Raw genomic sequence first — 10,046 nt, 5'->3', positions numbered from 1 at the left:
TTTATATATATGCTACAGGTACCTTATTTAGAGGATGTTGCCGTGACGATGACACTGGTACTTAGAATGTTCAACATAAATGGGCAAATTGCTTAAATGTGTATTTATTTGTATTTCTCCTACTTACAAACTTGTGTACTTGTTGTTTAAATAAATTAATGATAATATTGTCACTTAATAGTGTCACATGTGTTTTGAGCAATCTGCACGTCACACTCGGGCGTATTCCGCTTTAGCCGGGGTGTTTCAGATTGGTATCAGAGACGTGACTGTAAGATAGGACATTAGACGTAGTGTTCTAGTTGGTTATAGTTTATTTGCTTAATTGTTTAGGTTGCATGATTAGAAATTATGTGAGCCTAATTTGATTGTTCAATGCATATTATTTTTATATTATTGATTTGTTATGCCTTATGTACGCAAATACTATTATACTAATGATTCAAGTACTTCAATTACACAAGCACACACAAGTCCAAAGCTTATGCCTAAAAACAAAGAGTTTTCCAACATTTTCAATTATGGATTTTTATTGTGGTCTTCCGATATTTATTCTTCATAAAGATGGTTCTATATGGCGGGTATGTAGTAAACTGTAAGGGGGACGTGCCTGTTTTCCGAAACTCTTGACACCAAGGTTATTGAAACCTAAGGATAAGCAATGCGTATAAATCCCAATCAGACGCGGGACCCAGTTGCTTACCTGGAGAGTTAAGAAAGAGCATGAACTCTATTAAGCCAAAGCATACCACTTTCAACGCCATATGAATCACAACTTTAAGTTTTCAAACGCGACCATGTTCTCTTTGTGAAAAGAACATGGTTGCACTCCTCTATGTTTTACAATGTGTTTTGACTGGAAGTCTGTACACGAATACTCAGCTTTTGGTTCGATTTAATTACGCATTTTTAACGAAAATTGTTAAGTTTTTAAAAATTTTGTGACTCATTTTCTTTATTGATACATTCATTTACGGTTTAAAATTTTAGAAGTTCAAAAGTTAATAACCGAATTTCAATACAATTATTTTATTATTTTACTATTATGTTTTAGAATTGAAAGTTCAAAAAGTTATGGTGATACATAAATGGTTGAATTTCGATTCGATCACTATATTATTTTATTCATTTACTACTACGTTTTAGAATTGAAAATTCGTAAGGTCATGGTGATACATGAATGGTCGAATTTCAATTCGATTACCTTATTTACATATTTATTTACCCTTATGTTTTAGAAGTGAAAATTTAAAAAGTCATGGTGGTTTATGAACATTCGATTTTCAATTTGATTTCATTATTTATTGTAAGTTTAATACTTTTTCCATATGATTTTTCAATAATTTATGAGGTTTTCGTTTATTGAAAGGTGAAAACTCATGACGTTTCATGGGAATTCCAAGTTCGATTTCAAATTTGTTTCATGCGATTTCTTTTCTTTAATTGTTTTTATTGATGTATCTATTAGTCGTTTTCATACTTACGTCTCAAGTCACGCGAAATCTTCACGTTTCGTATCATGCTTCCTTGTTTTCCTAGTTGTCACACTCAACTCGCAAAATGACAATCCAAGTTATCAAGTAAATGGCCTCCGCGATCCCAATCACCCCACGTTTGACCGCACCTATCTTCATCGCTATAGTTAATTCAAAATTCACACCCAGCACCATTCGTGGAAACGCAAACTAAGCTCAACCGAAAGGTCGCGCCGAAACACACCATTTGTATAATATGTGTAAATTCCACCACATTACTTCTCTGAAGCGTTGATAGATTCAATTACCACTTAATGCCAAAACCTACCCAAACTCAACGCCACTCACCCGTCTGCAAGAACTGTACCTAACCATTTGTCTCAATCATATGTTTGACCACATGCTTCAAGCCTGCCATCATTATGGTGACCCGAGCACACTCGCCATACTTTGGAAGGCCTAACTTGTTTCCGCCATGCAATATCCTAACCCTGCATCCTTTGTCAACCCTAGACGATTTCCCGGTTTCAATACTTAGATCTTTACAAAACTCATCAAACTCGTATATATTTTCTTTTGCATACTTTCCTACATTTATTTGTTTTACTAGCACCTCGCACCTAATACCAAATTCTCGGTTATTTTTAACTTTCAGTTAAAAGAATTTATATCTCTATTATTATTACTATTCTCGGTTATTTTAAAGTTTTTAGTAGACCGTTATGCAGATCAAGGAGATGGGGGATCTTAGAGGAATTTCATCATAAACCAAAGTTCGAGCACAAATTCATTCTTCATGAATCATGCGTTGATATTCAGCCAGAGCATTCTCTTGCTGCAAACGCAACCATTCTTCAGGAGACTGAACTCCCTCCGATATAAGGTTCTGACAATGAAGTCTCGCCGAAGCGGAATTACCAGATCTGTCTTCCAGATCTAGTTCCTGGCGATTTTGGCGAGTTACCATCGTTATGTGTCCAAAATCGCCTGGAGTTGGGCCTCTAGGTGCAACGGTACCAGTAGAAGGCCTGACTGCCACTGGAGTTTCTGTCGACCCTTGAAGAGATTGACTCATATCGTTCGGAACAACAAAAACTCTTATAATTCTAGCACAAGCACGGATGGTGCCAATGAAGAAACATGGATCTAATCCCAAAAGGGATAGATCAATGAGTCCACAGGATACGGGTCAAATAATTACCAAACTAACTATACAAGTCCAATCTCCCAAGTCCGATGACGGAAGCCTGCAAAAAAGCCACCGTGAGCTCTGTGACATTTGTCATTTTCGGTTTAACTTGTATTTGTATTGTATTAAAAACCTGACCCGTTTTGATCTTTCCGATCCGTCGTTATTAATAAAATGTTGGGTTTTATGGTCGTTTATGTTACACAAGTATCGTATCAAGAAAACATCTTTTTCGGTGCGTTAAAACACCTCTTTATGGCTTAAAACGACTTAAAACGACTTAAAGGACTAATTGTGTCAAATACCTCTTGTGTTTTTATGCATTGTTTGACCATTTTAACCAATCACTTGCATGTTACCTCTTATGTGTAAACCATACTTTTCTCACTATAAAAACAAGCCTCATGCATCCATTTTGGTTGCTCCTTCTTCTCTAAATTCTCTCAAACTAAGATCCAAGTATCCATTATTCAAGTTCTTATAGTTTGACTCATCAAGGTCAAATACTAATATTTGTTTCTAACTAATTCTTGCTATTAAAGCTTGGTGTTGCAACATATATATAATATACACCCCTTGTTTCCTTCGGCTTTCACTTCTCCGGTCACGGTTGGTTGAAGTGTTGTGCTACAAGGAAAGGCTGCATGGAGGACTATTATAGTCCTTCATAAATACTTTAATTTATGCTTTAATTTATGCAATCTTACTAATGTTGTTTATTTTCTAATTACTTTAGTTTCCAAATCATTTTAATAAGTTCTATGGTATTGGGTATGTGGCCACCATTCTCGGTTTCATCCCGAATCAAGAGCCGAACCAAAACCGAACTTTGGTTTAGATACTTTATTGTTAACATATTGTATGTAAGACTTGAGTATTATTATTAAGTTTATTTTAATGAGTTCTATGGTATTGGGTATGTGACAACCATCCTCGGTTTTATTCCGAGTCAAGGACCGAACCGAAACCGAACTCTTGTTTAAACACTTTATTTTAACATGTTGTATGTAAACTTGAGTATTATCATTTCTAAGTTATTTTAATAAAGTTACACGGCGTTGGGTATGTGGTAATCATCCTCGGTCTTATTCCGAGTCAAGGACCTAACCAAGACCGAACTAAACCGATTCACTCGCTTAAGACACACTAGTGTGTTTTGAGCCACCGAATCTCATATTTTCTCTAAAACTATTTTATAAACTAATTTTAAATTGTTTTCTCAAAAAACTTGGTATGTTGGATCTAACTTGATCTTATAACAAGTTTGGACCGACAAAACCAAACACTCGCTTAACGGATGTTGAGGTTCTTCTTAATAGAACTACACACTTGGTTAGGCTTCTTTTGATTTCATTGAGTTATCTCATAACATTTTGGAATATCGGCTTCGAGCTTGATCAATTATCAAGACTCGAACCAACAAATCCGAACACTCGTAAAATCTCGTTTTGGTATCTATTTAACTTTGCAATATTGCAATTATACCAAATATTTACTTAACAAAGGTTAAGTAAAAACTAATAAATAGAATACCGAGACCCGACTTTGAGTATACTTACTTTTCAAAAATCATTACTTTAATTCCTTATGTATTTACATTTTAGCCTTCAAACTTTAATTATTTATGTTACTTGTCAAGTTATTTTACTTTAAAGCTTTTAAAAACTATCTACTAACTCAAGACCCTTTTTAATCTAGGTCTTGCCCGTTGAACTTACCATTCCCCTGTTTTATCGCAAACCATCCTTCAAGTTACTTATTTCACGTGAGTACATTTCATTCCCCCGTTTTCACTTTTATACTTTGGGGGTAACATGCATACTTATTCAAAACAAGAATGATTTATATTACTCGATCCTCAAACCACAAACTCTAGGGTGTATGATACTTAGAATACTTGCTCTATTGTGTGTTATATGTTTCATATGGTTTACGTGCACGAGTGTTTATTTTATGTTGTTGAGCCTCAATAAGTATGATCATACGCACCCCTAACTACTTTAGCCTTGTGCTAGTAGAATAGGGCCTCATTATATGAGTATGTCGATTGTTACCGATTAGAAAGGATCCTCATTTACTTATGATTTATATACGGCAATTGTTGCTTTTATTTATAGTCTCATATACGTTTGTGGATTTCGCCTCATATTATATATACTCAAAACTATGAAATTGCTCACCAACATTCATGTTGATAAATATTATTTTATGCATTGTTACAGGTTTGATTATTGGTTGATTGGAGTTTGAAGATACCATTTCATTTGAGACCTTGTGGTTATTAGAAGAATGAACAGTTTTATTTCTTATGTTTGATGCTATTTTGTATGAACAATTTGTGTTATTTGGTTGATTGAATGAAATGAATGAGTTGTTTAAATATTGTTCTTTAATAGTCTTGTGTTCTTGGGCAATCTGTTGCACCAAAGCATGCTCCGTCGCCTTTGGTCGGGTGTGACAAGCTCGTTACGAGAAGGACAAGAGGGGAGGGGGTCTTCCCGTAACCACCCTCCGGTGTGAGAATAAGTACTGATCTGATTGAGAGAAAAGTACAAAGTATTGAGAGTAATAGTTAGGAGTGAATGAATACCTTGTAAGGATGGTGAAAAGTATTTATAGCTGAAGGGGTAAGGGAATATTAATTGTCCAGTTGTCCTTCTTCTAGAAGATGTTGTTGTAACAACCTGGATACGTGTCCGCCTATGATAGGACGAGCTAAATGGCCATGTGCACGGTTAAAACAACCTAGCCAGCTGTCCTCCTCTTATTGGCTGTTGCATCACGTGCTTTCCAAGAAAGGATCTTGGTAAATCTTCTAGAAGGAAGTTGGTTAATTACAGTTGTCCTTCTGACGTCACCCTCTAGTCTCCATTGCGGGTGGGAATAGTACCATGCGGATGACTTCTGAGGACGTCTGGGTGACTCCGCAAATAGTCTCTGGACTTTATTCTTATTCTTCCTCTGACTTAAGTTATGCGGGTGATATTGTGTTCCGCGGATGACTTTTGAGGGAGCCCTCTTCCATTCGCGAATAATCTTTATGGGTATTTGGGTCTTTTTGCTACCTTGCCTCTATACTAACACATTTGTTAACTACGATATCCACAATAGCTACTTCCAAACCCATCGGCGGGAGATGGGTTCATTTTCTTCAACGACAACGCACTGGAAGTTGGTGTGGTCGAGCGATACGGCTCTAAATTGTTCATGTGCGTTTGCATTCTTCGGGTCAATCTTTATTATTTTCTCTGCAACTTTTCTCCCCAAAATTGCATTCCCATTAGCTACACACCCTCTTAAAACTGATGACCACATGCTTACATCAGCATCAAACGACATGTGTGTAACTAACTTTAACGCCTCATCAAGCCGACCGAACCTTGATAAAAGATCCACCATACATGAATAATGCTTGATTCCCGGTTCAATAAAATACTCGTCTTTCATTAGATGAAACCACTTTAACCCCTCTTCAAATAAACCACAGTGATCACATGCTGATAAAACAACAGTAAACGTAATATTATTAGGCGAAACGTTTAGCTTTCTCATGTTATTAAACAACTCCAATGCTTCAATTCCATACCCATTTGTAGCATAACCCATTAACATGGAGTTCCTTAAAGCTTGGTCAAACTGGTTAAAGTTGACCATTTGACCAAATATCTTTCTATCATTGTCAATCATCCCACATTTGCAATACAAATCGATAACCGAAGTTGAAACAATTATATCATATTCTAGACCGATAACAATAGCTTTAGCAAACAATGATTCACCAAATTCAAGTGATGAAATCGCACCACATGCGCTAATCACACTCGCAAGGGTAAATTCATCAATTCTCAGCCACTTTGTGTTTAACTCACCGAAACAAGCAATTGCTTCGGTTGAATAACCGTTTTGACTCAACCCTGATATCATTGAGTTTCATGAAATCAATGTTTTAGATGAAATACTGTTAAAAACCTCTTTAACATCTATAACTCTTCCACAATTACAATAAATTGTAATCATCGAGTTCAACAAAGCCGTGTCGTTTGTATCTAACTCATTAAACAACTCACACGCGCTATCCGATCTACCACATTTAGAATAAGTATCAACAAGCACGGATGCGACTATAAGATCACGTATCACTCCAAATTTACACGCGTGTGCATGCATTTGTGTAGCATAATCAACAAAACCTAAACAATCACACGCGTTTAAAACACTCACGATAGTCGAAACATCTTCACGGGTCCCGTTTCTTCTCATTTCATTTAACATAATAAGTGCTTCTCTTCCCATATTATTAACAATATGACCCGAAATCAAAGAGTTCCATAGACCAACACTAGGGTTGCTTTTCATATTAAACACTCGTTTCGCATCTGTCACGTTGCCGTCATTCAAGTATGCAGAGATCAACGAAGATAGAGAAAAATCATCAACGTACGGAAGCGTTTGCAACACTCGGTTCGCATAATCCAAATCGCCACATTTCCCATACATGTTCACCATCAAGCTTCCCAAAACCGGGTCAACGTTGACCCGGTCAACGACTATGAAACCATGCATGATTTTCCCTAAATATCTAACAAATCAGCACACGCACCAAACACCGTAGCTAAAACATACGCATCTAACACACCCGTTCCAGATTTCATAGCTTGAAACAAACTAACCGCCTCCAACGCCTGGCCGTTTCGGGCATACCCATGAATCATCGAGTTCCACGCCACCACATTCTTGACCACCATTTGATCAAAAACCATTCTTGCAAGACTCACTTTCCCGTCTTAACAAAACCGGATACAAGCACATTCCACGTAAAACTATTCCTCTCGGGCATTGCGTTAAACAAGCGTAAAGTCTCGCTTTCGTTGCGTGAGTTGACGTAGCCCTCGATTAGTGAGTTCCATGTGTGAAGGGGTTTCTTTTGGGCATTTAGAGTAGTGGCCACATTTAGAGTAGAGTTGAATGAGACGGTTTGTTAGTGTTATTGAGGAGTAAAGTATGCCTCGTTTGAGTAATAAGGGGTGGAGTTGTTTGGCTTGGTCGGTTGTGATGGTTTGTAGTAAACGACTGCATGAGTGCCAATCAAGATCCATATCGCTGGATTGAAAAAGTGGATGATGGTATAAAGTAAGCTTCAAAGATTTTCTTAAATTTTAAACTCGGTCGATATCGGTTATAACTATTAAAAAAAGGAACATAAGTCATAATATGGCCAAGCTGATGTTTACACGTGTTCAGTTCGTCGTGGCGACAACTCCTTTTTGCAAATGAAAAAGTTACGTCGTAATTAAGAGATCAGATATATAACCGTGCAAAATGTTTCTAACTAACTTTTGGGTCTTTTAACTAAACTAGATAAAAAAAATTTACAGAAAAGTGAAACTTCAAAATAAATAAATTTATGTCATAAGCCAGATTCGAACTCGAACCAATCTCTGTATATATGAATTCACATCTCTAAATTTGAAAATTTTATCATCCCGGTTTGTAGATCAAGAATTTTGATTTGTACTTCAATTGGTTGAATAATAATAATAATAATAAATAATAATAATAATAATAATAAAATATAATTAAAGATGGATAATGAGAGAGAAAATCATATAAAAGTTTAGAGAAGTACGGTTTTTTTTAAGAGATAACAGGTGAATACTTATCTTTGTACAGATAAAATTTTATAGTTGGATACTTAAGATTTTAAATAATTATATGTTATGAGCGAAACAAGTAACATACTAAGAGTGTAAAATGTAATTACTAATTACAATTAAAAAAAATAATGAAATGTGAACTGTGTTTCTCATCCACTTACCACTCCAGTTAGACGTGCACAAAAAAACCGGTTCCGGAACCTAACCGGTGGAACCGAACCGGAACCGGTTCCAGTTCCAACCCGGTTGGAACAATACCCGGTTTGGGTATTTTTGTACCCGAAAATCGGGACCGGTTCTACTATATATATTTCAGTACCGGTTCCAACCCGGTTCCTACCCGGTTATTATTTGGAACCGGTTCGGGTCGTACCCGGAAAAACCGGTTCCGACGGGTTTTTTTTCAAGGGTCAAACAAAAAGTCAAACTAGCCGTTGGAACCGGTTCCAACGGTAATATAGCCGTTGGAACCGGTTTTTAGACACCAAATAGCCGTTGGAACCGGTTCCAACGGTAATATAGCCGTTGGAACCGGTTTTTGAGGCAATATATCCGTTGGAACCGGTTCCAACGGTAATATAGCCGTTGGAACCGGTTTTTGGGCCAAACCTATATATAACTTGTTTCCATTACTTGTTTCACCATTACTTGTTTCCATTACTTGTAATTATTTGTTTTGGTAAAATTATTTGTAACTTGTTCGACTAATTATTTGTTTTGGTAAAATTATTTGTTTCGACGAAGAAGAATTGTACTATATGTTTTATTATAATTTGTTCGATTAATTTTTGTTACTTTTTTAATAACGACGAACATTTTATTTATTTAAAAACTAACTATTACAAACATTATTAACACATAAACGATACTAAACATAACAACTAAAACATAAAAAACAAAGTCCGTCGTTTTAATCCGGGAATACTTATTTTTGGGTTGTAGAGCCGGACGACTCTCCCACTTCCTTTTTTTTATCTTCCAATCTTTTTTTCTCTCGACAATACTTATTCGTATGTTTTCGTAATGTCGAGTCGGACCCTGCTTTAAGAAACTTCGAGCAATATTTGCAACGTGCCAACTCATGTGAGTCGGTCATGAGACACAAATCGTAATGGACCCAAACATCGGGGCATCTTGTTGTTTCGATCACCATAACAACGTCATCATTGGATGCCATTTGTGGTCGGTTTAAGGTTAATTTTGGTTTGTAGTGTGTTTTATGGTTTTGGAATTGAAGTGTGTTTGATAGTTTTGAAACTTGCTATTATTAGTAAGAAAATACCCTATTTATAGTTAAAAAAACCGGTTCCAACGGTCAAAAACGGCTATATAGCCGTTGGAACCGGTTCCTAACGGCTCTAATTTTTAAATTTCAAAAAAAACCGGCGGAACCGGTTTTTACGTAAAAACCGGTTCCGGTTCATACCCTACCGGTTCTTAAAAGTTCGCATATCTGGGCACCGGTTCGGGTCGGGAACCGAACCGGTTCCTGACTGGAACCGGTGTCATTCTCTACCCGGGTTGAAAAAAACCGGTTCCGAACCGGTTCGGGTTTTCAAGGTGTACCCGATTTGTGCAGCTCTAACTCCAGTTACCAAACACACCCTAAAAAATGGTGGACACTGCTTACATACATAATGTGGAGAATCCATTTTGAATGCTCTTAAAACCTTTTAACATTCAAACTCTTGAACTTAAAACATAATCCAAATCCACCCACAAAAAAGC

General features: G+C 36.6%; 1 pseudogene; it reads right to left on the bottom strand.

Annotated features, from left to right (window-relative positions):
• Positions 1–5,775: 5,775 nt before the first annotated feature.
• LOC143602140 (putative pentatricopeptide repeat-containing protein At1g77010, mitochondrial pseudogene) lies at positions 5,776–7,760 on the bottom strand (annotated as a pseudogene).
• Between the last annotated feature and the right edge of the window lie 2,286 nt (positions 7,761–10,046).

The sequence above is a fragment of the Bidens hawaiensis genome, unplaced genomic scaffold (assembly GCF_021521415.1).
Source record: "Bidens hawaiensis isolate Kalapana, Puna unplaced genomic scaffold, B.hawaiensis_p1.1 tig00057959_1, whole genome shotgun sequence".
Classification (NCBI taxonomy): Eukaryota; Viridiplantae; Streptophyta; class Magnoliopsida; order Asterales; family Asteraceae; genus Bidens; species Bidens hawaiensis.
This window is presented reverse-complemented; position numbering and strand designations above follow the sequence as displayed.